Below are 5,175 nucleotides of genomic sequence, written 5' to 3'. Positions count from 1 at the left end.
GGGAGTCTGAGTTTGGACAGTTTCGACTCTGTGGGGTTCTGTTTGCCATGAGCACAGAGAGCACAACAGATAGGTCCCTCTCTCCTCCCCTTCCTTCTGCAGAGATAGACTCAGAACACGGGCACCCAGCCAACGCTATCAATCTATATAACCTGCTACCATCCGCCCTTTCATTGGAGCATGGCTTTCAAGGGGTACCAAATTATGAATCATCCCTAAAATAGGTACGGTTTATTCTCTAAACACACGTGTTGTGGATCAAATACTTTTTTATGTCTGGTTAATTACATTTTTGCAAGTGATTGTCATGAGACTGTAATAAGTTGCAGTGATGGGAGGAGCTAGAGTTTGAGGGATTGTCGCCCTTGGCCTAGTTTCTTGTGTGATCAGAACCCTATGCACCTCTGCCCTTCCCCCACACCCAAACCAAAGCCTCTACCATTACGCAGCCATTGGCTGTGAGGCACTCCATGTGTAAGGTAGTGAGCAGCTTGTCTCACTGCTGTGTGATATAACCTGGTGATGTGGTTTGCATGAGTGGCTTCCTATAGACTGAACAGAGAGGATGCTGGGGAAGAGGGCTGGATGTGACAAAAGATGTAAGAGACTGTTGAGACAGGTAGCACCAAACCACAGAACATAAAAAGGAAAGGTAAATGCTACCATTTGTTCAGTGTAAAATGGAACAAAGAACAGTGGTATCCTAATATTTATATATTCCTTAATTCCATTATTTTACTTTTAGATATGTGTGTATTGTTGTGAATGGTTAGATATTACTCCATTGCTGGAGCTAGGAACACAAGCATTTCGCTACACCCGCAATAACATCTGCTAAATATGTATATGCGACCAATAAAATTTGATTTGATACAGTGCTTCATTCCATGTTGTCCCAGGAGGGGATAATTCCCCTTTCTTTATTTGTTTCTGTACTGTAATACATCTAAAATTGCATAATTAGTACACTTAGTACACACTTATTACTTACATGAATTGATCAATATTCAAAGATTCATACACGTATTAATATTTGATACATGTGCACAAATATATGACCGATTAGCACCAATGTGCTAGACATATGCAAATGTTCCATGTGCATCTGTCGTTAATTACAGAGAGGAGGCGGGGAATGGCTTGAAGGAAGTTATGGGGGCAAATATGGCAGTCTCCCTCTCCAAATACATTCTATGTGGTTGTACTATTAATGTATTTTAAAATGGTATATTATATACTGGATATTTTGGTATCCATTTTTTCGTACAGTGACAATGATATAATGATGATAATCTGGGACTGTCGTGATACCATTATATAACCTATTACTCATAAACAACTCACTGCAATATGAGTGATGGTTAAATTATGTGATTTAAAATCATGCTGCTCTATTTCTCTGCAACACACAGTATTGATAAAACATTTATAGGTACTCTTGACAAAAATGTCTACTCCATTTACAATTATATGCAATGCCCCTTCCATTCTACCTATAATTCTTGTTGTTCACTATCCACTCTCAATATTCTATGAATTCACGTTTATTATCCGATAGTTAACGGTTCTCAGATATGATTTTTTTTATTCCACCCCCTCCCTCTTCACTCTGGCTGCCCTTGTACATGCTCTCCGTGTCAGGCCCAGCTGTTACTACAAACTACTTGGAGGGCTTACAAATCTCATTGTTAACACTGACAACAGCACTATTCTTACCCAGGGCCCAATACTGGAAAAATATATTTTTTTCTGGCAATTCATTTTCAAACAGATGTTTCCATCTGTTAGAATTTTTATTTTTGATTAATAGATACCTTAAGACAGGATTGTTCAAGTGGTTGTCAGATAAGTGAGTCAGATGTTCTTTGACAGCGGGATTTAAAAAAAATCCTGTCTTCTGTCAATGTGTTCAGTGTGTTAGTAAAGGTATTTATGACCCATATGTGCATTTTTTCTAGGCAATAACCCTACTACATTCCACAGACTGTCTCTGGGACTAATTAATGCAGACTGTGCTGCCGAGGCTCTCCTACCCAGGGGACACACATGATTATTTACCTATATCTCCTATTGGCAGCCCATCCCTCTTTCTCTGAATGGAGAGTTAGATATTTGGTTAACGCCTTTAACAATTTCCATACAAACTCTTTGCTTTCTAACTGTCCTGTTTGGTCACAACTTATACCATAAACACAGATAGTCATCATCAGTTATGGCCATCCATATGATACCCAGCCTGAATTCATTAATACAAGTGCTATGCCAAGGTTTAAGGCAGAGGCTCTCACATATACTGAACAAAAATATAAATGCAACAATTTCAACGATTTTACTGAGTTACTGTTCATATAAGGAAATCAGTCAATTGAAATAAATGTATTAGGCCCTAATCTATGGATTTCACATGACTGGGCAGGGGCACAGCCGTGGGTGGGCCTGGGAGGGCATAGGCCCACACACTTGGGAGCCAGGCCCAGCCAATCAGAATGAGTTTTTCCACACAAAAGGGCTTTATTACAGACAGAAATATTCCTCAGTTTCATCAGCTGTCCGGGTGGCTGGTTTCAAACGATCCCGCAGGTGAAGAAGCCGGATGTGAAGGTCCTGGGCAGGTGTGACTACACGTGGTCTGCGGTTGTGAGGCAGGTTGGATGTACTGCCAAATTTTCTAAAATGACATTGGAAGCAGCTTATGGTAGAGAAATTAACATTCAATTCTCTGGCAACAACTCTGGCGGACATTCCTGCAGTCAGCATGCAAATTGCACGCTCCCTCAAAACTTGATACATCTGTGGCATTGTGTTGTGTGACAAAACTGCACATTTTAGAGTGTCCTTGTGTGCATGAAACATGGGACCAACACTTTACATGTTGTGTTTTATGTATTTGTTCAGTAGAAATTATAAAACGGACATTAGAATAACCTAAAACCTGCCTCCCAAGTGGCACAGTGGTCTAAGGCACTGCATCATAGTGCTAGCTGTGCCACTAGAGATCCTGGTTCGAGTCCAGGCTCTGTTGCAGCCGGCCGCGACCAGGAGACCAATGGGGCGGTGCACAATTGGCCTAGCATCATCCGGGTTAGGGGAGGGTTTGGCCGGCCGGCCGGGATGCTCTAGCGACTCCTGTGATGGGCTGGGTGCAATGCACGCTGACACGGTCACCAGGTGTACGGTGTTTCCCCCGACACATTGGTGCGGCTGGCTTCCGGGTTGAGCGGGCATTGTGTTAAGAAGCAGTGCAGCTTGATTGGTTTGTGTTTCGACCTGCGCCTCTCCCAAGTCCGTACAGGAATTGTAGTGATGAGACAAGACTGTAACTACCAATTGGATACCATGAAAAAGGGGTAAAAGTAAAAAAACTAATAACAGAAAGACATACTATATGAAGAATATAAGCTGTCTATAACATATGTGCGGTCCACTTAGTTTGCAAATATTTTTCCCTTTGTCAGGGGAGGTGAAGATTATTAAAACCATTCATTCCAAGGATGTGTATCTTCGTGGTAATTTATGGAAAATACAAACTATCAAGCTATTAACTCATATAGTTTTTCTTAAGATCTTAATCATTCAATTGAATGGGACCACTATGTCCCCCGACCCACCCCTGACTCAGTCTCTAGTATCTATGCTGCATTAGTCTATGTGCTGGGAGGCTAGGGTCAGTCTGTTATTTCTGGTGTAATTCTCCTGTCTTATCTGGTGTTCTGTGTGAATTTAAGTATGCTTCCTCTAATTCTCTCTCCCTCCCCTCCCGGAGGACCTGAGCCTTAGGATCATGCCTCAGGACTACCTGGCCTGATGACTCCTGGATGTAACCAGTCCACCTGGTCGTGCTGCTGCTCCATTTTCAACTGTTCTGCCTGCGGCTAGGGAACCCTGACCTGTTCACCGGACGTGCTACCTTGTCCAGGACCTGCTGTTTTCGGCTCTCTCTCTCTACCGCACCTGCTGTCTCAACCTCTGAATGCTTGACTATGAAAAGCCAACTGACATTTACTCCTGAGGTACTGACCTGTTGCACTCTCTACAACCACTGTGATCATCTTGAAGAACAATCTGACCTTAAATGGCCATGTACTTTTATCATCTCCACCCGGCACAGCCAGAAGATAACTGGCTACCCCTCAGAGCCTGGTTCCTCTCTAGGTTTCTTCCTAGGTTCCTGCCTTTATAGGGAGTTTTTCCTAGCCACCGTGCTTTTACATCTGCGTTGCTTGCTGTTTGGGGTTTTAGGCTGGGTTTCTGTACAGCACTTTATGTCATCTGCTGATGTAAAAAGGGCTTTATAAATACATTTGATTGATTGATTGATTGATTAATCACTATGGATATCGTCATCAAACAAACTTAGACCTCGCTATGCGCTCTCTCTCAACACATGTTCTCTCTCTCTCTCTCTGCAGCCAGACCTCTCCCCTCCCCCCACATTCATGCTCTGTTATGATCCCATACTATACTCTTTCCTTTCCCCTCTCTCTCCACCCCAGGTCTATGTATCAGGCGCAGAAAGACAGAGGACGCTTTAGTTTTATGTCCAAGTGAAAATAGCATTGAACATAACCAATCAACCTAGCCTTGAGGTTTCCCTGGTCATATCACCTGGTCTAAAAAACTCAGGCCCCGAATAATAAAATAGTTATTGATTATCTATTATCCATTTGTTAGAAAATATTTTTGCCAAAATGAGATACACTCAACGGTGTGACCAGTTTTAAGGTGAACATTTTGATTATCAAGAAATTGTAAAAGTCTAAATGGCAAAAACAGCCTATTCCTAGGCTAGATCTTATGGCTAGTCTGAATTAACAATTTAGTGATGCCCACTCTGTTGGCACTACAGTGCACATAGTTGTAGCCAAGCCTTGTACAACTAGTAGTGTGATATAGTTAGGCAATGAATGTTATTTATTTGACAATTTCACCCTTCTGCTTGGAGTAGCCTAGGCTACGCTTACAAAATGTAGACCGAGCAAAATGTTAACCACAGCATTAAAATGATGTCAGAGGCTACACTGTAGCCCCCTCACAGCCTCCCTGAGCACACAGCAAACCAGGCGTCAAGAAGAGGGAGGTTCAAATATGTATTTGCGGTCGGCTATTGGCTTCTGTGTCTGCTTGTCACTCATATATGTTTTTCTATTGGCTAAGCTTTTACGGATTTATCATTCC

Source organism: Salmo trutta, chromosome 22, assembly GCF_901001165.1.
Source record: "Salmo trutta chromosome 22, fSalTru1.1, whole genome shotgun sequence".
Classification (NCBI taxonomy): domain Eukaryota; kingdom Metazoa; phylum Chordata; class Actinopteri; order Salmoniformes; family Salmonidae; genus Salmo; species Salmo trutta.
The sequence above is the reverse complement of the archived record's forward strand: the minus strand, read 5'-3'. Positions refer to the sequence as shown.